The 26916-nt window shown below is 44.0% G+C and overlaps 1 long non-coding RNA gene across 3 annotated transcripts in view; it reads left to right on the top strand.

Annotated features, from left to right (window-relative positions):
* Positions 1-2009: 2009 nt before the first annotated feature.
* The window catches only part of LOC124244496 (uncharacterized), a 74940-nt gene continuing 50033 nt past the window's right edge, over positions 2010-26916 (top strand). Inside the window, exons 1-3 of one of the 3 annotated variants that reach the window (XR_006890031.1) lie at positions 2010-2098; positions 18718-18837; positions 20516-20879. This is a non-coding gene — a long non-coding RNA (uncharacterized LOC124244496). Of the gene's footprint in view, positions 2099-5001; positions 5379-18717; positions 18838-20515; positions 20880-26916 lie in introns of those variants that run through there. The other 2 variants (XR_006890030.1, XR_006890032.1) reach the window with 2 other exon arrangements.

Raw genomic sequence — 26916 nt, forward strand, 5'->3', positions numbered from 1 at the left:
TTTCATCAGATTCTCAAAAGTACTTGTGACTCAAAGTAGACTAAGAACCAGTGATCACTTCTGATTCTTGGTTTGCAATAAAATGAGAAAAATAAAGAGATATAATTGAGTTTTTCATAAACCTAAAATTATAAGAATGCCCTTTATTCTGGGATTATGTATATTCTTTTTTTTTTTTTGGCATTAAAATACTTCCCTTTTATGGGATGATGGTGATAGTGAGTGGTAACTACAGAAAAAGGTTTTTTCTTGACAGACACAAGTTGATAACACCCCGAATTACAATTTACTTATGTATTTTTTCAGGCCTGTGAAATCCCACGTTCTGGAAACCAACCACTGATCTAGAGGATTGCCCTTATACTTGTACATGATGCTGGAGTGTGCTGTTCTGTGTCACTCTCCCCCAACTGTCGCTGAACGTGAGAGTTGCTTTTTATTGTGTGCAAACCTGTCATGAAGAACGTGTTAAAAGATAAACTGAGGCATATTAAGCATTTTAAGAGTTTATTTGAGCAAATATCAATTTCAATGGAGCAGCACCCAGCCAGAAGTAGTTAGGAGCACTCCACCGATGGCAGCTTGGGGCAAGACTTTTATAGAGAAGATGCAGAAGCAAAGCAAGGAAACGACCGATTGGCCGTAGCTTAAGTGGTTGCCTATTGGGGAAAGCCTAGTTGGCTGTGTGTGATTGGTTGTCTTTAGGTCTCAATTTCTTAACCTTGAGGCGTTGACAGGCTTAGGTTTTGGTTTGCTTACAGAGGCTGCTAACGCATTAGAACCACCTCGGTCTAATTTCCTCCTTGCTTGATTAATTTAACAGATGTAAACTCAACTTCTCCTGGTTCCCAGAAAACATAACTGTCACTTTGGGCAAATCACCTAATATTCTTGGGGCTTAATTTTCTTATTAAAATGAGGGAGTTGGGCTGGGACCTCTCAAAGCTCTGTCCTAATCTAGCATTATACAGTTCAAATGAACCCATGTGAGGCCGAGTGGGGACTGCTGAAGTACACATCGGGGCCTTGAGGAAGAAGATCAGGGCAGAGAGAGAACCTTGTCTCTTGATTTTTCACAAAAACTGGGGTGGAAGAAAAATTTTTGGAATGTATTTAAAATTCTGGGTTCCACAATTCTGTTAACTCATATGCTAATCTGGTTTTATGAGATGTTCTTAGATTAAACGTGGAATATTTGCAAAAATGCATGGCTGTTTTTCTAAAAGTGGTTGAAATGCTTTTTATACAAAGATGGGTAAAGGAGGAACTGATCAAAATCAGATATCCTAATGATAGTAGCAACGAAAGGAACACTAATAATAATTACTAATTGGCTCGTTGAGTGCCAGCTCTGAACTGAACTTTGTATTTATTATCTCATTGAATCCTGCAAGATAGATTTGATCATCCCCCCCCCCCCTTTTTTTTTTTTTAGGAAGATTAGCCCTGAGCTAACTGCTGCCAATCTTCCTGTTTTCTCGGGAAGGCTGGCCCTGAGCTAACATCCGTGCCCATCTTCCTCTACTTTGTATGTGGGACGCCTACCACAGTATGGCATGCCAAGCGGTGCCATGTCTGCACCAGGAATCTAAACCGGTGAACCCTGTGCCGCTGAAGCAGAACACGTGCACTTAACCGCTGCGCCACCGGGCCAGCCCCTGATCATCCCATTTTTATAGATCCCATCTTTGGCTGGTCAGCCAGTAAGGGGAAGAGCTATGATTTGAATCCAAAACCTTTTAACTTGAAAGTTCCCACTCCTGCGAACATACCTTGAAGCCAGAGCTTTGCTTCTCAAAGTGTGGTGTGATGTCCAGCAGCAGGGGTGTCGCCTAGGAGCTTGTTGGACCATCTTGGGCCCCAACCCAGAACTATTCAAGCAAAATCTGGATTTAACCAGACTCTCAGGGGGAATGTATTCATGAGAAAGTTTGAGAAGCACTGGTTTAGATGACTGGGTTTTTTAAAAACTTGTCCCAAATGTGAGGGCACATCACGTGTTCCCTTGCTTGAGGGTTGAAGAAGAAAAGCTCCACAGTAAGGATGAGAGAGGGACGTGCTGGTGTGGAGAGTGGAGTCCCTGCTTACTGACTGGCTGGTGAGTGTCTGAACCCCTCTTATCTGTTTCCTTCCTTGAGAACTGAAGATGTCATTGACGGCACAACACCGAGAGCGAATCCTGATGTAAACTAGGGGCTCTGGGTGATGAGGAGTTTCATCCATTGTAACAAATGTGCCACTCTGGTGCAGATGTCCTTGTGGGGGAGGCTGTGTGGGGACAAGTGGTGTATGGGAACTCTCTGTATTTTCCATTTAATTTTGCTATGAACCTAATACTACTCTAAAAAAAACCCCAAACCAAAAAAACACAACTGAATATGTGAGCCTTGGGCCTTGCCAAAGATGGGGCGGCCAGTAAGATAAAGCCTGTTAAATTCTTTTTTTATCCATTTGGATAAAAGGTACTTTTGAAAGAGAGGATTTTGTCAAGTGCCATGATCTCATCATCTGGCAACACCAGTGGGAGAGGATCCAAGGGAAACCCAGGGCGTTGACGTGCGGGTGACTCAGGGGCCTTCATCGCTGACAGTGAGCAGCCCTGGTCTGGGAGTCGGTGGGAGGGGTGGGGATCTGCCGGGCTCTTTTGGGCTTTGCTGATCCGTAATGAGAGCCTCGAGGTTCCGGCCGTGGGCTCCAGCCTGCCCAGAGGGCCGGGCGCTGGCTTTTGCATCTCTAGGGTTTTCTGGGCTGTTTCCCCCTTTGTTCTTCCACAGATGGCTGTGGCCTGCGGTGGTTCTGTCAAGACCTCTGCTAACACTGGGCAGCCCTGCACCTCTGTTTACGGACAGTGCAGGCCAGGTCTCATGCTGTGCCCTCGCTGTCAGTTCCTGGGGGCAGTTGACATGCCTGAAACATACCCTCTTATGTGTTTTGCTTGGTTTTCTGGTTTATTCGCTAATATTACTAACATATGTATACAGCTTTTTAAAATTTTTTTATCCCTGTATCTTGTCTGATTCTCACGACAGTGTGTGGTAAATGGATGGGTGAATGGTAGTATTAGGGAGGTCCGGTGGGCGTGCTCATCCTCCAGATAATGAAGAAACAGAAATTCAGGAAGTGAAGGACTTGCCTCAGCTCCATGCTGGTGGGTGACGTGGGCGGCATGGGCCAAGGTTCCCGGGACTCTTCCTCAGGCATCCCAAGGTTTCTGGCCTTCTAAGCCCTGGGATCTCACTTGTGCTGCTTAAATACTGACGTGGTCAGCAAAACAAGTGGTGCATTTCTTGTTAGCCACTGAGGGAGGAAATGAACCCTGTGTGTGTTTGCATTTGCGGAATTTTTCCAAAGTTAGCACTTTCATAGGAGATTTAGGATCAGGGTGGAATACAAGATGACAAAGTGATTCTTTAAAAGGACTTTTTTTTTTCATTTGGCTGTGTTGTTGTGGCTGAGCACTTGAATAAGCCTTTCTTATTTTTATCCACAGTGTTAAGTGTTACAAAACAAAATACCCAGGAAAACAAGGCTGAGTGAAATGATTAGGCTTGGCTTCGGAATGCCAAGGTCAGGTCTCATTGGACAGGGAGGCAGCTGGGTGAAACCACGATGCCCTGGGGGAAGCTGGGGCTGTGGCTGACAGGAGGCGTTATCAGAATTTGAGGCAAATGGTCCAAGTGGCTGTTTAGCATCTTCATCTTTCACAGCTTCCATTCCAAGCCAATAACTGACTTCGGGGGCCACCCGAGTGACCTGTGTTCCCACTTCAGAGCAGTTTTCCTGGAGGTGACTTATACATTAGTAAATGTGAGAAATTACTGATTAGCAGCCGTCTGCTGTGTTAAAGCAGTCTAGGTTATAGGTGCGTATTTAAAAAGGAGAACAACCTCTCCTGCTACCCTCTTCCCTTCCAAGGTACTTGCATTAACACTGGAAGGATGCCTCCATGAATGAAACCACTGTAGCGTTCAGGACTTTTTAAACTGAAAAGATGGATATAAAAAGAATGCCAAAAAAGCCTGAAAAAATTAAAAAACCCATAACACTACCACCCTAATGTGATTGCAGTATTTTTATATTTGTGTATTTCCTAGTCTTTGCCCACATACACATTTATTTGGCATTGTGGCAAGCACATTGTAATGTACTCATTTAGTATAGTGCTTTTTTTTACCTAATATTATATTTTACGTATTTCCTCATGTTTTTACATTTGTCTTTCTTCATAATGATCATTTTCAGTGTCTGCACGATATTCATCATGTTGACACCCTCAATATACTAACCAATCCCTTTGATGGACATTTTGATTGTTTCTACGTTTTTGTTATTGAGGTGGCCAGGAACATTTTGGTATGTAGAGACTTTGTCTTCTTCGAAATTGTTTTTTTTTTAAAGGAAATACCAGCAGTGACAACTGAGAACAGTGTTGGGAGATGATGCCGCTCTTCTGCCTCTGTCCCCGCTGGAGGGAGATGCTCAGTGCTCTCAAGCCGTCTTGCCGGGGCTGCTCTTTGAAATGCTTCCTCAGTCTCTGGAAAATATCCCTCCTTGGTTCCAACTACGCTTTTGCCTTCATTGCTCTCTGCTCCCTTTCTCCCTCTCTTTCCTCAGCCCAAATCTGCCCCTTGGACTCCTCCTGAATATCTATCTCCTTACCCCTGGAAGGGTCTCTTCTGCATGATCCATCTTTTCACTCCTGGCTCCTTTCTGAGGATCTACCCTCAGAGAGATGGAGAGGAGAGGGGAACAACACACGTTTGAATCTTATCAGCCTCTGATCTGATGTCTTATCTAAATATTACTTCTTGTCCTCCTTACCTCACAAGCCCTCCAGGCAAGGGTCATGCCTATACATGTGCCATGGAGAACAGAGAGCACTGCTGGCACTTGGCAAATGTGGGGTGTTGTCGTCGTAAGGTGTTAACCATTGGGAGATGTGAGTAGATGCTCTGGGGAGGTAGAACCCATCCTAGAAACGAGTAGGGCTTCCTGGGAGAACACTGGGGAAAGAGTCTTCACAAGAAGGGGTGATTCTGGACTTTCACCCGTGTCTTCGTATAAGTGTCTGGGGCTTCTGCTGCTGGGAGATACTGGCATCTGAGCACGTGCTTGAATGGATGCTGTCCCCTTGAACGGCACTTCATGGAGTGTTTCGAGTCCTGCCAAGTTAAATTCAGGGCTGTAGACGAGGGAGTGACATGTAAACACCTCTGGGATAATCCTTCAGTGGCGTTGGGCAATGAGGCTGGAACTCCTTGACAGTTCCTACATTTTAATGTTTGAAGTTTCTGAATGGAGGGGAAACTTTAGAGAGGATTTTTCAAGAATAAAAATCTCTTGTTGGGACAATCCATTCTCTATGACATCAACAAAAGGTAAAAATTTGTCCTTTTTGACTTTATCCTAAGATATTAGTGATATATACCTAACCTCCCTTAATAATTTTAGCTAAGGTCTTTCATTAGCTAAATAGAAATTACATCAAGTAGGATAGAAATCAAAATCCTATCTGGTAAGGGTCTTCCACATCAAGTTTTAAAACAACTTAGATGAGTAGGATATTTCTACAAATGGGTTCTTTCTAATGCAGAATCTGTTTTTGTATTTGAAATGTGTTGATGTTTATGAATTTATGAAATTTTTTATGCAAATTTCATAGGAGTGTTACCTATAACTCTATCTACATATTGTTCTGTAGTTCAACAAGTGCTTTAATATACATTTTCTCTTTATTATCACAGCAACTTGTGAAGTAGATAGAGGTCTGCTTCTATTTTACAGAGGTGGACACTGAGGCAGAAGAGGGTAAGAGATTCAGGCAGTTAATTTGTTGAATCAGAATTTAAAGTCAGGCAGCCGGCCCGGTCATGCAGTGGTTAAGTTCACACGTTCTGCTTTGGCAGCCTGGGGTTCGCCGATTCAGATCCCTGGTGCGGACATGGCACCGCTTGACACACCATACTGTGGTAGGCGTCCCACATATAAAGTAGAGGAAGATGGGCACGGATGTTAGCTCAGGGCCAGTCTTCCTCAGCAAAAGGAGGAGGATTGGCGGCAGATGTTAGCTCAGGGCTAATCTTCCTCAAAAAAAAAAAAACAAAACAAAAAAGAATTTAAACTCAGTGTTACGTACGTATTTGTCTAGTGTTGTGCTGCAGCTCTGATATGGGAAATGATGGTAATTTCTGGTGTAATCTCATCCTTGTTTGGTCTTTATGAGTATTCTGTGATTTGTTTCCTTTCTCTGTCTTGTGTTCCATTGTCTGACTTGTAGGTATCATTCTTGTGTTGTTAAAATTCCAGAGAACCCATTGGACTTTGTATTGGAGAAATAGTCAATACATGAGGCACAGAAATGGCAGCCTCAGGTGTTTTCAGGAAACAGAACTAGAAGAGGGGAGGAATGAAAGCCCGGTCAGCTAAAAGCGTCCACTAGGCACCGTGGGAAGCCCACATGAGGCGTTTCGACAGAGGGGTTCTGATGTGTGGGTGGAAGGAGAGCTGGCACTTCTCAGTTGTTTTTGGAATGCGGTAACTGCTCCAGAAAGGCTGCGAAGCTGTGGGGTAACGCTGATGCGAATCTCCAGGAGATTTAGGCTCTCCTTGATACACATTTTGGTGCCCTACCAGGAATGAGCATTTTTGTAGATTTTCAATAGGTAAACATAAATGTTTAAATTACCTTTTAATTAAATTACATGAATTGCTTATCTACGTCTTTAGTGTCTCTTGGTACATCCGCTATTACTACTGTGTGACTTTGTCTTTCTGTGCCACAATTTCCTCATTTATGAAATGGAGATAATATCAGTTTCTACCACATCAGGTTCTTCTGTGGATCGACTGTGTTTAAATGAGAGCCCTAGTGAGGGCTCAATAAATGTTAACTATTATTATTATAATAAAAGCTAACTTGTCCTCTACTGTATTCTAGATGTTAATGAGGTCAGATGTCAATTGGTAATGAGTACATGTCTTTGTTCATTTTTAAAAATTGTGGCACAAATATACATAGCATAAAATTTACCGTTTTAACTATTTTTAAGTGTACAGATCTATGGCGTTAAGTATGTGCACACTGTTGTGCTGAATGCATTATTTTAAGTGGGGAGTGGACCAGGGAAGGGACAGGTATGGTGCTGCGTGTACAGCGTCCAGAGTGAGTGTCAGCTCCACGTCTGGCTGCCTTTCCCAGCTCAGCAGAGTGCAGGAGGGAGCAGGGTGACCGGGCCATGCAGAGGAGAGCCAGACAACCATGGCCAACGGTGAGCAACCGAGAGGCTGACTCAAGCATTTATGTCGTGTTATCTCCCCACTTTGTTTTTATTCACTTCACTGGCTTCTTTTGCTCAGTTCTCTGACCATGGGAAGTAAAGGCCTGAGTTCAGATCCATTTTGTACATATCATTTGTTTGAGATGTCAGCAGATCAGTGGCTGAGAGAACCATTTGAAAGTGCTGTGTACCAGGATCGGGGGCATGAGTCAGGTCTCCTAGGAATGGAACTCAGTGATTTCACCGCCTTCCTAGAAATGGACAGGGCTGCAAATTTAAAAGCTCAATTTCTTTTTTTTTTTAAAAGATTTTATTTTTCCTTTTTCTCCCCAAAGCCCCCTGGTACATAGTTGTACATTTTTAGTCGTGGGTCCTTCCAGTTGCGGCATGTGGGATGCCACCTCAGCATGGCCTAGATGAGCGGTGCCATGTCTGTGCCCAGGATTTGAACCGGCGAAACCCTGGGCCACCACAGCGGAGGGTGAGAACTTAACCACTTGGCCATGGGGCCGGCCCCCAAGAGCTCGATTTCTGAAAGTCATAAAGATGTGGGAACAAATAGACTTTAATAAAAATGAGAAGTCCGTTCCCCTATCTTTCTGAGATTGTTTCTTCAAGTTGGTGGTACCATGAAGCTGGTGAGCATGAGCGTAGCTGGAAAAGGGACTGACAGGAAGCTTGGCACGTGTGTCTGCAAATTCAGTCTCAGAGTGATGGTTTGAAATTCGTTTATTCTTTCATGTGTTCCTTCAACAAACGTGTATTGAGTATGTGCCAGAATTGTAGTGGTCCCTGGAATTCTACTTAAAATGATGTCATCCTCCCCCAGAGAAGGTTTATTGTAAGAAGTTTCTAATGTGTAACTTTTCTGGCAAATGCCTGTTATCTCGACTGCTGAATTTGCTATTTAACTCTTCTGGGCCTGTTCAGCCTGCAGGTGTCAAACAGACACAAGCTTTTAAAGATATGTGAGAGATCTTAGGTTGGCAGACTATTAAACATCAAAGAGCATCGGCTGTCTCCGACGTAACTGTGTCGGTAGGTACTTAGCGCTCACAAAGGGAACTGTCGGTAACCTAAAGGTTCCAGCTGGACAGACCCAGATGCAACCACCTAGGGGCTAGAGATTTTTATTTTATTTTCCAGCTTTATTGAGATATAATTGACATATAACATTGTTTAAGTTTAAGGTGTACAACATAGTGAATTGATATATTTATATATTGCAAAGTGATTACCACGATAAGGTTAGTTAACACATCCATCACCTCACAGAGGTACGGTATTTTTGTATGTGTCGAGAACTTTTAAAATCTACTCTCTTAGCAACTTTCAAGTAATAATATACAGTATTATACAGTATTGTCACTATAGCTACCATGCTGTACGTTATAATCTCCAGAACTTATACATCTTATAACTGGAAGATTGTACCCCTTGACCGACATCTCCCTACTTCCACCACCCCCCCTCCTGCCCCCAGCACCCACCAATCTGTTTTCTGTTTTATGAGTTCAGTTTTTTTTTAGATTCCACATACAAGTGAGATCATTCAGTATTTGTCTTTCTCTGTCTGATATATTTCACTTAGCATAACGCCCTCAAGGTCCATCCATGTTGTCACAAATGACAGGATTTTCTTCTTTCTCATGGCTGAATAATATTCCATTATTATTTTCTTTATCCATTCATCCGTCAATGGAGACATTTTCTTTATCTATTTGATAGTCGATGGACATTTAGTCGATGGACTTGGCTATTGTGAATAATGCTGCAATGAACATGCGAGTACACATATCTCTTTGAGATAGTGATTTCATTTCCTTCAGATATATACTCAGAAGTGGAACTGCTGGATCATATGGTAGGTCTATTTTTAATTTTTTGAGAAAACTCCATACTGTTTTCCATAGTGGCTGCACCAATTTATATTCCCACCAACAGTGTGCAAAGGTTCCCTTTTCTCCACATCCTTGCCAACACTTATCTTATACATTTTTGATATAGAGATTTTATTTTCGCCATCCATCCAACCATCCATTCATTCATCTATCTATCTATCTATCCAAAAAGCATTGAATATGCTCATAAGCATCGGGAATTTTCATGAGAGGGAGATGACATGTAGCATTTGCTTGGCTAGTCTGACTATGGAACCCCACGTATTCTGTGGAGCAAAGCTTTGGAAACACTAAAAAGTGAACTGTGCAATACTCTTCAATTCCCTTTGGTCTCCCTCCTATAAAAGCTTACCTGACTAGCCTTTATGTCTCCTGGGGTATTTTTGAAGAGGAAGATTTTGGTAGGCTGTAGCTAGAATTTGTTATATTCACAAGGTGTTGTGAAATCCTATCTTTTCCATGATTGAGGAGTTGAACTTTCAGTTTGGATGAAAGGAATAGAGAAACAGGTATCTGAGTATGCCAGGCTTCCCCTCCTGCGTTATCTAGATAAACAAAATCTGTCACCTTTCTTTCATGCAGAGCCACCTGGCCTCTCGCCTCACACCTGGGATGTTTCACGTCTAAGTATCTGATTGACCTGCCTTTCCACTCTCTGCCTCCTACTCCCAGTTGGAACCTGAGGAGCTGTGAATGTGTGTTTGGGGAGAAGGCAGGAATTGCACTAGCACCTGGAGGTTGGGCAGGCACACCCTGCAGTGTTTATGTTTGTGTGAAGGTGTAGAGGTCCTGGCTGGAAACTCTTGGGTTGGGTCTAACATGCTGGTGAGGCTTGGTGAAATCAATCCCAAATTTCCTGCGTCCCCAGCTTCCACCCTCTGCCTGAAGTCCCTTGCCTCATTCCGCCCTAAATGGGGAAATGGGTTGTGGGGGAGGGGCTGCAGAGGGCTGTCTCCCTTTATGTAGTCCTTGAGGGTCAGAAGCGTCATAGCATTTCCTCTGCTGAAGAACACTGCTTCCTGACATGTTGCTTGCCTTGCTATCAGGTTTCTTAGCAGGAAGAAATAGCTTCTCCTTCCCTCCCACAAGCATTCCAAGATGTGGAGATGGTCGTATAATAAAAAATAAGATGAGAATGGCTTCAAGTCCCTTTCTGCCTAGCTAGAGGAAGTGGAAGAGTGAATCTACAAACAACATAGCGGTTTCCCTAAATTTGAAAAAATTACCTTTAAAAAAACGAACTGGCCTCATTGTCCTGTATGGTAGCATGCTGAGTGTCATGCTTAAAGAGTCACTTGGCTTCTAAGGTTTTATTTTCATGCGTATGTCTGTATCATCATCGTTATCAAAATAAGATAATATATGTGAAAGTGGGTTGTAAACAGTAAAAGAAACATGTCCAGGAAAGTGATTCTTGTTATTATTGTCCTGTTACTAAGAATATCTATTAAACTCTGCGCTTTGTGGGGTGTCATGGCGGGCCCTTTTAATGGCTGACTTTAACACTTAAATGATGTAAATGGATACTCGCCTCATGGACCTCTGCAGGCTCCTAGAGCCAAAATGTCTCTCCTTGTGGTGTTACCTCAAGTTCCCATTATTTGTCCTGCTTTTATGTCAACTGAGTGGGAGAACATAGTAAGGCATGCTCATTATTGTGTAGCTTATTTGAAAATTTAGCAGACAGCAGAGCTTAGAGGTGCTGGAGTAAAGGATGATGCATTTTGAAATGGGGAAGGAGGGAGAAGAAGCAGATGACCAGAGGTTGGTGATAGCCTACCGACTAGGTGTCGGAAAAGCAGCATGCCAGAACAAAGGAGAAGGAGAATGAAAGCTCCATTTGTTTATGGTTTTCCTTGTTGTTCAATTTAAGTGAATCTGGTGAGATCCTTGCTGTTCAGAAACTCACAATGGATGATACAATACAGATACAGATAAACATATTGAAGACATTGACAAATACCTATATTAAATAAAGCATTTCCATTATGGTAAATGCAGTCTGTGGGGTGTTGAGTGATGGGGAATTCTGTGAAGTTTATTTTCAGATAGCGTGCCTGAAAATGTCCCTGTCTCCTAGAGAATCAGGGACTTCAGGAACCCTGAGAGTGACAGCATGGAGAAAGTTCTAGATGAGGAGTAGGGGATTTCAGGCATGGGATGAGGCTCAAGAGAGGACTTGGCGCTTGGAATAGAAATTTTCAGATTGATCACTGAAATATGCAGGAAATCTTTCTTTCTTTCTTCTTTTTTTGAGGAAGATTAGCCCTGAGCTAACTACTGCCAGTCCTCCTCTTGTTGCTGAGGAAGACTGGCCCTGAGCTAACATCCGTGCCCATCTTCCTCTACTTTATATGTGGGACACCTACCACAGCATGGCGTGCTAAGCGGTGCAGTGTCCGCACCCGGGATCTGAACCGGCGAACCTTGGGCCGCCGAGAAATGGAACAGGCAAACTTAACCGCTGCGCCACCGGGCCGGCCCCTGCATGAAATCTTAAAGAAATTACCCAGACACTGCCCTGGTTTAACACAGGAGAGTTTTAATGTGTTGTAAGAAATCCTGATAAATACGTCTTTCCCTAAGCTCAGCATAGATGCTGGGACCTTTAGTGCATGTAGAGTCTTACTGATGGCCTCAGGAGGATGTGGGGGGCTTCTGAGCAGGCTTCCTGTGCATGTGAAAATGCATTCGCTAAAGATGTGCACCACTGAGTCTGGTCAGAGTCGATCCTTGGAATACAGACTATACGGTGCTGCTGTGTGCTGTGATTTTCTCAAAGGCTTGGGGTGCTTCTGAGTATTTTGCTTGCTGTATGGTTCCTGAAACAAGATAATGTACCCCCTGTGGGATAGGAGGCGTTGCTCTCTGACCGGTTGCTTGATTAAGCTAGTGTTTATTTCTATCTTGGACTTTGGAGAATTTTCAGCTGAATTTACCTTGAAAGGATTATTTCTTCAAAGTTTGTTAATATGATCATTAACGCTATGTTTCCAAATTCAACAACACATTTATTCAAAACCACCGAGAGCCTACAAATGTTGGGGTTTTGCCAGATGCTGCCCCTGTCGAAGATGACTTTTAGGAATACAGAAGATAAGATGCAGGAGAATGTTCAATTTCCCCGAGGCTCAGAGTTGTAATTTATAATCATGACTCCCAAATGGTTAAAATTCCAGAATATCCAAAGCCATTATTTTCATTAACTAATGATTGTTTATTGATGGGTGTTTGAGGTCAAACTAACACTCGGGGTGAATGTACAAAAACCAAGGGCCTTTACTTCAAGGATCTTGTAGTAACAAACCAGCCCATTGTTGAACACTCGAACTCCTGCCATATATGCAGCGTTTCCCAAGTGCTGTGGGAAGTACAAAAGAAATCTAAACCTCTGCCCTTCAAGAATTTGTGGTCTAGTTGGATATTGAGATCAGTACGTAGGAAACAATGGGGCCTGTATCAGTTAGAATGCTTTTGACAGCGAGAAACAAAAACCTCAACAGAAACTGGCTTAAGCAAGGAGCTGGTTAAGTAATTAGACATCAGAGGTAGGACTGGTTTTAGACTAGAGATCCAGAGGCTCAAAAACATTATCTAAGACCCAGGTTCTTTCAGTCATTTCCCTCTGCCAATCTCAAGGCCACTTCCTTGGGCTGTAGGGTAGCAGCCGGCATCATTCAGGCTGAAGGCTCCTTCTTTACGTCCAGTAGGAGAGAGCTGGCATCCTATAACTCTCTCAGAAGAGCAAGGAAATTACTTTCCCAGAAACTCTCAGAAAGTCTCCTGTCACTTCTCATTGGCCCTAATAAGTTACACACCCATCCCTAAACCAAGCATTTTGGCAAAGGTGATGGGAGTACTCTAATTGGCTCAGATTCACCAGGGTTCACCACTGGAGCTGGGATAAAGGTCAGCTTCCACTGAGGCATAGCACTGCATGGAGGAGGAGATACCAGGAGGGGAATATGGGTTCAACTGAAATGGGATCAAACAGATGCTGCGTTGACCAATAAGTATGTTCACTACGGGATCCAAGCAAAATGTTAAAATGTATGGGGAAAATTTTGCTGTCTGTAACCACGGCTGCCTTCTAGTGATGCTGGATGTTATTAGATGGACACCATCTTGCTGGCGCCATCTTTCAAAATGAACCAGGTTTGGAATACGAAGTAGTGGGGGCTGACCAGCTCTACACAGTGGAGGCAAGAAGAATTTGAAGGTGGGGGACTGGAAGAAGAAAAATCCAACAGAGAAAGAGGAGCCAATAGGACCAGGCATTTCCTGGGGTAGGAGCAGAGAGAGAAATGCTTGGCGTGGTGGAGGAGAGGCAGATGAGAAGCTTGCCGAGAAATGTGTACTGGAGAGTTTTGAAGTTGCCGCAGGCAGGTGCAATGGAAACTCTTCCCCCGTGAGACCCTGTGAGCCTCTCTCTGAAACGCTATGTCAAATTTACATTATTCAATAATCCTTTTGCTTTAGTGCTAGAGTTTAGGAATATTCTGCAATTATGCGTTTACTCTCCAGTGTGCCTTTTTGTCACTTCTGAGGGTCATTTTTTTCCTTCCAAACAGGCTTCGGCAGCAGGGAGGCCTAGGGAGATGGAGACACTATCTGTGTCCTCCCCAGACCTCAACCCCTTGGTTCTTCTCGGAGGGAAAGGCAGTGGCTGGGAGGATGCCCAGAGGGGTGCCTTCTGTCAGCAGAGATCTGCTCTAGTGTCTCCCAGTGAGCCCGAAGGCTTCTGAGGATGGTTATGATTTCTTCGTGGTGTACAAGGCGTGCAGAGGTCCCTCGTGCTGGCTTGGACTGCGTGTACAGTACAACGTCCTTTACACAGAGAGTCGTCTTTCTCTTCCTCATTTCACAGGGGCAGTGGGATTACACGCCTGCCCTCGTTTATTCCTCACAACAGTCCCATGTGGTGGGTACTGTTTTTATCCCCATTTACAGATGAGATACTGAGGCTTAGAGACATTCAGCCCACATAGCTAGTTAGGGACATCCCGGATTCAGTTGGAGCCCATAGTCCTAACCAGCATACTGCATTGCCTCCTGCATTTCTGGAGGGGCGTACAGGTGACCATCTAGGAAATGACGGAGACGGTAGGCTTGAAGTCCTCAGTTTCCCCACCCCCAGGCCAGCGCTCGTGCTATAGTCACTGTAGTGAGCTGGTGCCTCAGATGCCTCCTCTGTAAGATAAGGGAATTGTACTAAATAAGGCTCCTTGCAGCTGTCACCTCTGGCAAATCCATAACATGGGTGAGCGTGGGGACTTGTGTTAATAAATCAAGTTCCAAGACTGGGGTGAAATTTTACTTTTAAGTAGCCACACTTTATGTGTTAAGTACATTCCGTCAATATTCAACAAAATTTAAACATCTCCTAGGGGCCAGCACTTTTCTAGAAGTGCCCGAGGCAGACAAAACCCCTCGGTCCATTCTGGGTAACATGTTTTACTAAAAGAAGTACAAGGGGATGTCTTTGGGGCAAGAAAGTGAGTTCTCCACTGTTAGCATGCCTGCCTACCCTAACAGACTAACTCCTTGTATTCTTTGGGGGAATCCATACCGTTTTTGCCCTCGTCTTACTTATTTCCCCCCTCAAGTCAGAGATCAGAGCCGAGAGCAGGAGAATTCAGCTGCCACCCTCCTTTCCTAAAACAAAGTCCGTGGCAACAGATTCTCATTCACAGGAGTGTTGAGAGCAAGTCGGCAGGTTGGAGTAGGCAGCCCTCTCACCTGGCGGGCACCTCGCACAGCCTAGCACATGCTTTATTGGGCAGGAATGAGTGAATGCACTTGTGAGTGAATGATGCGGCTTTCCGGAAATCAGGCAAAGGCAAAATGTGTCCTGAACCTAATAGACAGAAAACATTTCAGAAGTCATTTATATCTTCTCGGGTTTGCTTGGAATTTCAACTCTCCAGAAGTTTGGCATGCTGTCGATCAAAGATCAAAATGAGTGCTCTATTATTATATAACTTTATTGTTTACAATTTCTCACAGTATCTCCTTTATGTTTTGGAATTATATGATACAATCTAAACCTATAAGCAACGAGTTTCCTCCATACTATTAGGACCTAATCAATTTACTTTCTGTAACATACATACGTTAGCAGAGCAAAGAAGCTTGAAGAAGATAGAACATACATTAACTCAAATTGTTTCCCACTCTTTCTTCCTGCTGGACGCTTTATGCTGGCAACAAAATCCACCTCTTTTCTGCGATGGGGGATATCTCAGTAACCAACAGGGCACATGTGTTCTGGCATCTTTCTTTTGTTTAATACAAATATTGACACATTCTCTCTTAAATATTTAAGATGCCTGGTAAAAACCCAAACAGTATTACTCAAATTCCTTAAATCAATGATTAAAGATTTTTAATCTTGTCTTTCAAATAGCACACCGAAAGTACAGCCTGTAAGAATGGCTGACAAGCCTAGTGTTGATGTGAGTTGTAGAGTAACTAAAAAGATCTTTTCAACAAAACCCAAGTTAATTCTTGCTTGATGCTGAATCCCTTTTGTTACTTAACTTATGACTTACAATGAAAAACTATCCTAAAGTCAACTATTTCTTACTTTTGAACTTATCTATTATCTTATAGAGAATAAAAGGGATTTTTTTTTTTACAGATGAACATTTTATTGTTTTGTTTTGGATTTTTTGGTGAGGAAGATTGGCTCTGAGCTAACATCTGTTGCCAATCTTCCTCTTTTTGCCTATGGGATGCCACCACAGCATGGCTTGATGAGTAGTGTGTAGGTCTGTGCCCAGGATCCAAAGCTGCAAACCCTGGGCTGCCAAAACCAAGTGCACAGACTTAACCACTACGCCCCCAGGCCGGCCCCTCAAAGGAGTTTATTACTGGAAAAGACTTCGGAAACCTGTGGTTTACCTCAGACCTAAAAATTGGAGGTCCAAAGGGATCAAATAACTGTCCTGAAATTTCAGAGATATAGTTAAGGGACAGAGCCAGGCATGGAGCCCTGTTTTCCTGACCCCCTCCCAGTGGTTCTCCTCCACTAACGTGGCAGTGCCCACTCCAAGCCATGACCCCAACATTCCTTCTGAAGAAAGAAGTCTCAGTCTGCACCTTGAGTTAGGGACGGGCTGTGCAGGCCGAGGCTGACCTGCAGAAGCTGCAGCTATCTACCTGGCTGCCTTAATTGTGGACCTGGTAACAAAAGGGGGACATTTCCCTTTTTAAAACCCATTCATTCTAGAGGACGGACTGATAGGTTATCTCAAAAGTATTTGTCATAGCCATTATCACCATTATTAGTAATAAAAATATTTTACATTTCATTGGATTAACTCTTCACAGCACTTGCCCCTGTGCTGTTTGGTCCTCACTGTACCTTTGAGTGGCAGGTACTAGCTTCCCAGACTGCTGGTGAGGCGCTTGAGGCCCGTGTGCATTTGCTGGGGGTCACATGACTAGTAGGGGTGAGGAGGTAGGAGGTCTGAGCTCTCACTGGAACCCAGGCCTTTTAATTCCTCTCCGTTATCCATGCATTTATATTAAAACTTCTGTTACTGAGATGACAAATGGTCCTGTAACTGTGAAGGAGGAGTTTAAATCTTTTGTGATATGTTGAAAGAATCTTGGATTATTTGATTCCTACTAAGCCATTCTCTTTGGCCTCTAACTTTCGAAAGTCCTCGCCAAAAGGACCGATCATGACTGGATTCCTGTTGGGAAAGCGCTCATTCCAGGCCTACTGTGTGGCCGGGACAGTTCCAGGGTCCATCGTGGCCCTGGCCTCAAATCCACTTCAGATCCACTTCAGGAAGACCCCATGCTGTGCTGGTGATTGTCCTTTAGTTCCCAGAAGGCATTAGTGCTGGCAATGCCCCAGATTGCCGCTGAGGCACTGCCTCAGATTTTCTCACATGCATTTTCCAAATCCTGAAATCTGTGGATTTCTGGAAGTTTCTCTTAAGATCTCAGGGGCTTATTCTAATGGCTACAAAGGGCTGGTTGGGCCAATTTCCTTAGGGCATGACCTCTCTCTTTGGGAGAATTCTGCACCCACAAATCACGGATAGAACAAGGAAGCGTTTTTATTCACATATCCAGCATTCCCTTTTTTCTTTTGAGTAGTCTACCAAAGGCTCCAGGATTACCCCTCTTGCCTGCTCCTCGCCTCAAGTGTAAACAAATCATAAATTCTGCAGTAAAGCAGTGCAAAGGTTTTAAAGACTGTGTTTACAACCAGGCTTGATCTTCTAAAAACTGAACTTTACTCAAGATAGAGAAAAATCCAAGGAAGAAAGACGAGAGAGAAGGAGCGCGCACTTGCATTGCGTAAATCTCTCTTTTCACCTCATCGTCCTCCAATCTGAGAGAAAGACATTCCTGGTGTTCAGAACCTGGTGTTCTCGCCTATCGACATCTGCGATGCCAGTTAATGGCAGCTGGGTGTTTGTACGGGAGTACTGCCCACAAAACCTGTTCCTCACGATGCATGGTCATTAAGTGTTTCAGCTCTGCAGGATGGCTTCTGTGGATAGGAGAGAAGATTCTGAGCTTCAAACGTTTTTGTTCTTTTAAGAAGTCTGTCCATGGACTCAGAGGCCCTCTGAGGACCAATTTTGGCACCTGGGAGGCTGAACCCAGGGGCTTGTGACTCCCACAGGGCACCTGGTCCTGCAACCACGAATCGGAAACGTGGATGCAGAGTAGCTGTTGGAGGTGTCCTGGCCATCGAATCTACTTGCCAAAACCTCCAAAAGTCTCCTTTTCCTGCTTCCGTCCTTGGTGGAAAGATCTTCATAGAGACAGGCAAATCGAGGCTGTTAGCTATCCCTGGAAAGAATGAAGGGCTGAACCTGGGAATCTGGGGGTGGCTCAACCATTTAGACTCTTTGGGGAGGTGTCATCAATTTAAACAGAATTGAGAGGGTTCCTGATGACCACTTCAATCTTGGCAAGAGGATCTGACATAACATTTACCTTTCCCTTTGTTTTCAATTAGCAGCAAGCAACAATGGCCACTGGGGCTGCTACCAGCTGCTCCCCCCACCCCCCGCCCTGACTTCTTCCCCATGAATCCCAGCTGGCCCCATCCCTGCCCTCATTCCCGCAGCCCCTCCCCCAGGACTACACAGCTGTGGTTGGTAGTACACCTTCTTTGGGTTTGGGTTGACTTTATTTCTCATGTGTTTACTTTGTCTCTGGCTTTTGAGTGTAAGGGTCTCAGGATAGACAGAGTACCACATGACAGCACAGTGAAGGCATAGTGACTGACTCTGCCTTGTCATTTGTTGAGAGCTGAGTCTAGAAGTCTCTAAAATCCAGCTGGCAAGACAGAGGTGGGCCAGCATGAGAGTCTGCTGTGTGCCAGGTACTGGGCGGAGGATAGTGACTCAGCCAAAAGGTGGCTTTGTCATCCTGCATCGTCTCCATCAGCCCCTGTAAAGCTACCTGGTGATAATGATAACAGTCATCTTAATAATGTCTTTTGATCGGGACAATTGTTATTTTTCAATTCTGTGTGAAATTCTAAAGGAACTTTGCTATTTTTCTAGACTTGCCTCCAAGGTGTGCCTGCTATATAAACACTCCTTCAAGACAAGTTCCTGAATTTTCCCCTTTAACCTCATCCTCTCCTGAAGAGAAATTCTGGACCCACCACTGGCTACATCTCTGTGAGTTACAAAGAGGGGATCTGAGGGGCTCATGGTCAAGAAAACTGACAAGTCAATATTGGTCAGTACTGAAACCCTATCACGAGGCTGGCAAATGTCAGAAACAGACATTTTATTTGAAATGTAATAAATTTCAGGGTGTAATAGAGGGACTGTGGCTGACTAACACTCGTTTCAGAAGTGGATGGAGGTAATTTTGCTGTGCACATTCTGCCAAGCACAGGGTAAATAAATAACGTTCAGCAAGTTACGAATTTGTTTAAACAGTGGGTGTCTCACTGAGTATCACAATCGTAAATGTGCCTGAGGTCCCTTTTATACCATCCTCTGTGTGTAACAATCCTGATACCTAAATGCAGCAGTTTTTGAATTGCTTTATTTTCTTTAAACGCAAACTGTTAAGTGACAAACTCAGGAGTGAAAGTTAAGCTTTCAGTATTCAAAAACTCACTAACACACAATGTAAACCCAAAATAATAGTGAGTTCTCAGGAAGAACTTTGCTTTAACCACGGACCCCCTGAGCTCTGCTCCTAGGTGATCTCCCCAATCTTCGTCACAACCTGTGAGATGTGTGTGATTATCCCATGTCATACATGAGGAAACTGAGGCTCGGAGGTAGATAACGTGCCCGGGAGCACAGAGCCGTAAGGGCCGCATGGTGTCTGCACCCAGGTGTGCCTGACACAGCCCCTGCTTGTCGTACTGCACAGCGTGAATACACGGAGTTGGGTTTGGCATGCACGGGAACCAGTTGGAATTATATTTCAGATATTTTCCAACCCATTTAGGTTAAAAAGGAACAAGGGGGAGCCAGCCCTGATGGTTAAAGTTCGATGTGCTCCGTTTTGACGGGCTGGGTTTGGTTGCTGGGCATGGAACCGCACCACTCATCTGTCAGTACCCCTGCTGTGGCAGCGGCTCACGTAAAGGTACTAGGGGGGCCTATGACTAGAATATGCAACTACGCACTGGGGCTTTGGGGAGAAAAAAACAAGAAAGAGGAAGATTGGCAACAGATGTTAGCACAGGGTGAATTTTTCCCAGCCAAAAAGAAAAAAAAGAAAAAAAAGGAACAAGGTGGAGAAGGTCATAAACTGCTTTCTTCTTCTCACCTCCCATTTCATTGGCTTTTTTTTTTCCCATTCCCATTCCTCTCTTGGTCACTTCAAGTCCTGCCTAGATCCTGTTTTTTAAAAGTAATTTATTTTAAAATAATTTTACACTTGCGGAAGTTTTAAGAACAGCACAAAGAAACCTCGTATTCCTTTTACCCAGATTCCCCAATTGTTAATATTTTATATTTGCAGGCTCTTTCTCTTGCCTTCCCTCTCTCTCTGTAGATATCATTTAATATATTATACATATTTAAATAATTAACGTATAGTCTCTGAACCACTGGAGAACGAGTTGCACACGTGCTGCTCCATCAGCCCTAATTATTCCAGACTGTCTTTCCCCAAAGCCAGGTGCTCTCCTACGTGCCATCACACAACCATCCAAGTCACTTTCGTACATTTTCGTTTCATCCGTAGACTCTGTTTACATTTTGCCAGCTGTCCCAACGATGTCACTTCTTTCTTTCTTGTCCAGGATACAATCCAGGGTCCTATGTTACATTTAGTGGTCAAGTCTCTTTTGATCTGGACTTGTTGTTTTGTCTTTCCCCTCTCTTTCAGGACCTCAACTGGAAAGACTACTGTGCTTTCTTCTTTAGGATGGCCTGCCCCTGGGTCTGGCTGATAGCTCTCCATGCCCACACTCAGGCCATGCATGCCCGGCAGGATCCTATAGAATGCTGCCATGCACTGAGAAGTTGTCAGCTGTCTCTCCACTGGACATGTTAGCTTCCATCCTCTGGTTTCTCCACCGTAAAGTTTCCAATTGCCTTTCATAACTGACAAGGATTTTCTGAGATCACATCAGCTTGTTCCCAGCAGCCTAAGCCTCAACTGACGACTCTCTTCTGAATCAGCCACCACTATGGTGGTGGTCAAATAATGGTTTTATTTTTTTTATCATTCCTTCTGCTTAACTTTCCCTTCTCCATTTATTTGCTCGATATATATATATATATATATCTCAACCATATAAAAATATGTCATACATATATGAATGCATGGAGTCCTATTATTTAATGGGCTATCTGTTACCGTCATTATTTTTTTTATGCTCAGAATGAAACATATTTGCCCAGTGGGAACCTCTTCAAACTGGCTCCAGTCATGTCCCCATCATTTTTTTATCTTTTCCTTACTTTCTGGCACAACAAGATATTCCAGGCTCATTGCCTTAGTCTAGGAATCAGCTGTTTCTCCAGGGAACTCTCTGGTTCCTTTTAGTGGAAGGTGGTGTTTAGAAAACCAGGATCTGGTTCATACACAGACACACATATACGTACATCAATATCTATTCCTGTACAAAATGAGTGCACACTGATACATCTAATTCTAACCCAACACCTCAATTTTCTTTTTAACCTTCTCTCTTTCAATATTTATAAATTCCTTCTCTGATGATGAGAAACAGGCTCCCGTGAGCCTCAATATACTCATTTGCTCAGCCCACTGTATGTCATCAATCTCCCCACTACTCCAACTACCTCTTTGATTGGCTGTCTCTGTGGTCCCCATTTTTCCCTGCCTGCCTCCAGCTTGGCCACTGGGCAGCCACCACATCTGCACTTGCCTTCCTCTCTCTGCTGCTCCCGTGGCGGCACACCGCTGCCTCCCTGCCTGCACCCCGCCCGCCCGCCTCCGCTGCTCCCCAGCCACTGGGCATGCTGCTGCTTCCTCACAGGGAACAGAGGGCCTCAGTCCTGGTGACAAACCCTCAATCTGAGCCCTGAACAAAGCTATGTAAGAGGGGCAGCAAGCTTGATAAATAAAATGGAGCTTTTTTCTTTTCTTTTTTCTTTTAGATGAGTAGTGCTCAGTATTTTTGATAATGATGCTGTGCTGTTGTTTAAAATATATTAATAGCCACCTAATAAGCTAGTGCATGAAACTACTCTCCAATCGATGAAGCAAACAAAAGGACCAATTTTAATCTATTTTAAGAAGAAATTTGGGGCCAGCCCAGTGGCACAGCGGCAAAATTCACACATTCCACTTTGGTGGCCCAGGCTTCACGGGTTTGGATCCCGGGTGTGGACTTATGCACCACTTGGCAAGCCATGCTGTGGTAGGCGTCCCACATATAAAGTAGAGGAAGATGGGCACGGATGTTAGCTCAGGGTCAGTCTTCCTCAGCAAAAAAGAGGAGGGTTGGGGACAAATGTTAGCTCAGGGCAAATCTTCCCCAAAAACAAGAAAGAAGAAGAAGAAGAAATTTGCATGCAGCTGTGTGGTACTGTTTCTTAATACGACCCACAAAATGTTTTGAATTTGGTTTTAAAAAGCAGATACCATTTCCTGACAGCCAGAAAAGCTCAGTGTTCACATTTTTTTCCCTCACTTTTTATAAGTGTACAAAGAACGTTTCTATAAAAATTCTCACCTGGCCTATTTGGGAGGGCAGAGGGAAAGAAGACGGTAAAACTCATGTATGACTAGGGGAAAAGTGGAAGTTATAAAGTTATAAAGTTGAAATCATATCAACCATGGAGACCTCAGACCTATTTTCTACCCATGCCTTTACACTGTTTTAAAACCCCACTTCCCCAGCTGGATTACTTTAAATTTTAGTAAAATCGGTCATTTCATTTTGCAATCTGCTTATTTTGAGCGTTATTTCTTGTTATTTTGAGGGTTCTCCCATTTAGAGCGATCAGTAAAGAGTTTTGAGCAAGTATGGTTGTCAAGGACCTGGGGTGGCACAGGAGGGACAGAGTCTGGAATCACAGTTCAACATAGTTAAGCAAGCACCTAACAGAAGAAGGTAGGCCTGCTGGGACCTCTTGGGCCAATTACTTTATTTCTCAGAGTCTCAGTTTCCTAATCTATAAAATGGGGCTACTATTGTGTAGAATTGTTCTGAAGAATTAAACGAGAGAGAAAGAATGGGCCTAGACCTCTTAGCGCATGCTTAGCACACAGCGAGGGGCCAGTCAGTGGAGGTTATGATTACGAGTAAAGTCTAACACTGGCCTTGACTCTGGCTGCTCACGGTCCAGTTTAGTCAGCGAGGCATAAGTACAGGAGATGTCAGAGCACCGTCCTGTTAGCTGCATCCCCTAGTGTTACCACCACTCCAAAGCACAAAAGAACTTGGATAGTTTAGGAAATTAAAAAACAAAACAAAACCATGTTGCTTCCCTTCCCTGTGTGCCAAGGGCGTTCCCCCAGCCCCCACCTCTCCTGTCTTAGGTCAAGCTCTACAGCAGCCCGCCCTCAGAGGAGGCCTCCTGTGCATGTGATTTACAAGGACATGCTCCCTGGGGAGACAGGCAAGGGAGCCGCAGAAGCAGGACAGGAAGCAGAGGTCCCCAAGCAGAGGTGTGGTTTCAAGAAAAGTCCCCCAGGGGGTAGCTTTAGCTCATTCTGCGGAAGAATGCTGGAATGTAAGTTATGTCTTGCAATTATCCCAGCACCTGTGGGTCACTGGGCAGGGCCGCCCTGGCAGGAGAACTCCCAGGCCCTCTGGCTCTCTGGTCTTTGGGTCAAATGGCTCCAGTAGCCCGAGGGCTGTCATCCGGAGAGGAGCCTGGGGGCGCTGCTGTGGAATTGAAAGCCGTGAAGAGGGGCGGGAGAGAAAGTAGGGACAAGGGTGGAGCACGGACGTTTCTACCACTAGACTCCACTTCAGCTCTCGAGGTTGTGGAGCACTGAGCAGGTCGGAGATGACCCATGGAGTCGATGCTCTCCCGCCTCTCTCCCCTCCTCTCCACTCCATGGGAAGGTGGTGAAAGGGCCTTGGTGCATCTTCCTCTCTGCCAGGCTGTACCACCAGAACATGACTTCTGTCCTGCCAGGCCACTTCTCTTCCTGCCTCCTAGGCCCTGGGTTCTTCTCATGTAATTATTACCAGCAAATGTGAGTCATGGAATTCACAATTAGAAAAGAGTCATCTGTCCCAGGAGGGTGCACAATGAATTGTCAAAGTAGTCAATATGATGGAAAGACTGACAGTGCGGAAGAGCTTAGAAGATGGGTGGCTAGAGAAGAAGAGAGTTGCTGAGGCACAGGCTGGTCTTGACTACAGGCGTCGGATTGGTAGATGAGAGGGGAAGACCTTCCAGCAGTTGGAATGAAACAGGCAGAAGTGTAAAGCCATGGATCACCCCATTTGTCAGTGGCACCCAATGAAGAGGAGGGAATTACTGGTAGGGGTGAGGATGCCAGTGAAGAGGCTGAGTGGCAGCTAACCCCTGAGAGCCTGGGTTAGGATGGGTGCAGTGGGAACAGAAGGGACCTTCTTCTGGCACTCCTGATAGTTTGGGCCAATTTTAGAGCAATTATTTTAGGAGCTAGACAAATTGTAGACTTATACACAAAATCGTGACTTTGTCCTGAGGAGGGGATTTTGACAGAAGGTACATTCTACCCACTATCCATGGTTGGAAGAAGGTAGAATTGAAAATAAACATTCCATCCAGTAGTCTAATCTGATTTTTAAAAAGTGGGCCTCAGTGTCTGTGATACTGACACATTTAAGAGACAAATGGAGGTGTGAGTTTGAGTTGCCAGTCCTGGCAAATAGTAGTCATTCAACAAACAATTCTTGAATGAATAGAATAATTTGCTTAGAGCAAATACTGAGATAGTTTGATTTTAGTCTTGTCCCAATATTGTTTTACACCGGGTGGGGCCTCTAGGCTGGGTGTTACAGGGCGATGACTATGAGATAATCAGAGTTGTGTTCTGGTCTCTCCGAGGGTGTTTTCATGGGCACCTAGAAGTGCCAGCTCCCAAGGAAACACAAAGTTCTCGAATGGGGATCACGAGGCCGGCCCCGTGGCCGAGTGCTGACAGTTCTGCGTGCTCCACTTTGGTGGCCCGGGGCTCACGGGTTCAGATCCCAGGTGTGGACCTGCTCCACTCATCGGCCATGCTGTGGAGGCATCCCACATACAGAGTAGAGGAAGACTGGCACGGATGTTAGCTCAGGGCGAATCTTCCTCACACGCACACAAATAGAATGGGGCTCATGTATGTGTGTGTTGAGGGATTTCCCCTCAACTTGATTTTCTAAGTTCTTTTAGGCTTGTAATCTTGTTATTGACATAATCCAGTTTAATAAGAAAGTTCTATATTTTTGTAAATTAAAATAACTTAAAAATTTGATTAGGTAGTATGTACATATGGCACAAAATTACAAAATATGCAAGTTATACACCATGTAGAAAAGTTTCCCTATTGATCCATCCCTTAGTCACCATTTTCCTCCCCAGAGGGGACCACTGATGCCAGTTCCACACAGACCTTTCAGAGAGTCTCTATGCGTTCACGGGCAAGTTTCCGTAAACCAATGGTTGCATAGGATCCAAACTATTTTGTCTCTTTTTTACCTAACCCTGTATCTTAGAGGTGATAACTGATCAGTACATATAGAGCTGTCTCAGTTTTTAAATTTAGATTTTTAATTACTAAACAATCACGTGTTGTAAAGCCTTTAAATGATACAGAAATATATACAGTAAAAAGTGAAAACTCCTTCACCATTCCTCTCCCACGACTTTTTGAATGTCTCAGCAAACACACACGTGTGTTTGTACACACACGCAGAGTACATTTAAAAACACAAATGATATCCTACCGAATACATTTTGTGTGACTTTTTTTTCATTTCATTTCATTTTATTTTATTTTTTAAAGATTGGCACCTGAGCTAATATCTGTTGCCAATCTTTTTTCCCCCTTCTTCTTCCCAAAGTCCCCCCGGGACATAGTTGTATGTTCTAGTTGTGAGTGCCTCTGGCTGTGCTGTGTGGGATGCCACCTCAGCATGGCCTGATGAGCGGCGCCACGTCCGAACCCAGGATCCAAACCAGCGAAACCCTGGGCCGCTGAAGCAGAGTGTGCAAACTTAACCACTCGGCCACGGAGCTGGCCCCATTTTTCATTTTAAAATATATGATTGATATGTTTGTTTCTGTAGATATAAATCTACCTTATTCTTTTAATTTTATTTTTATTAATAAAAAATTTATGAATTTTTTTGAATAAATAATATATGTACAGGGTATAAAATTCAAAAGATAGAAAAGGCTGTACAGTGGGAAGAAAGTGTGCATCCACCCCTGGTCCCCAGCCATCTATTCCTCCTTTCAAGAACAACCCTATTTCTATTCATGTGGTATCCTTCCAGAGACAGTCTATGTATTTATAAACATATATTAAAACATTTTTTATCTACACAAATAGTAACATGCTATCCATGCTGTTCTGTCTCTAGCTTTTGTTTTTTTCCACACACAGATATTTTTCATATCCACGTGTATATAGATGTTTCATTTTTTTAACAGCCACATAGTATCGTATTCCAGAACACGGATGTACTGTAGTTCATTGAATCTGTTCGTTAATCATTTGACAAGTGGAGAGGGGATCTGCTGGGTAAATTCCTAGAATACAGAGACTGTTTGTCTCCCCGATCCTGCATATTTCCTTATCAGTCCATTCATTCATTTACTCACTCACTCATTTGTTTATTTACTAATTCTTTCAACTCCAAAGCCTGTCATGTGTGCTGCCTATCACTCGAAGTTATTGTCTAATTTAAACCTAGCTTTCTTTTTTTAAACATGATATTATTTTGCAAATAGATAAAGACTTGTTCAACTAGAGGAGAGTGTTAAAGCTCTTCCCATCTCTTTATTACTTTTTACTCAGGTCACCCTTAAGTTACCCCAATCAGCTGAGGGGACATAAGCCCTCAGGAGAAGAACATGCCCCAGTGTCTCTGAGCCCCTGGGGCCTTTGGGGGCTCTGCTATTCAGTCCCACCCAAACCTAGTCCCTCTGCCTTGGCTGTGAGTGAGTTCAGCAGTGGCTGGGAAGCCAGTGGATTGTGTTCCAAGTGCCAGATGAGTGGGAGAGAGGTCTCATGCCAGCCAGCCGGTAGGTAAGTATTAGTCAGACGAGAGCACAAACAAGTTTCTAAAACCACATTTAGCCAGCTGTGGCCAGCGGTGTCCCATG

The sequence above is a fragment of the Equus quagga genome, chromosome 9, assembly GCF_021613505.1.
Source record: "Equus quagga isolate Etosha38 chromosome 9, UCLA_HA_Equagga_1.0, whole genome shotgun sequence".
NCBI lineage: Eukaryota > Metazoa > Chordata > Mammalia > Perissodactyla > Equidae > Equus > Equus quagga.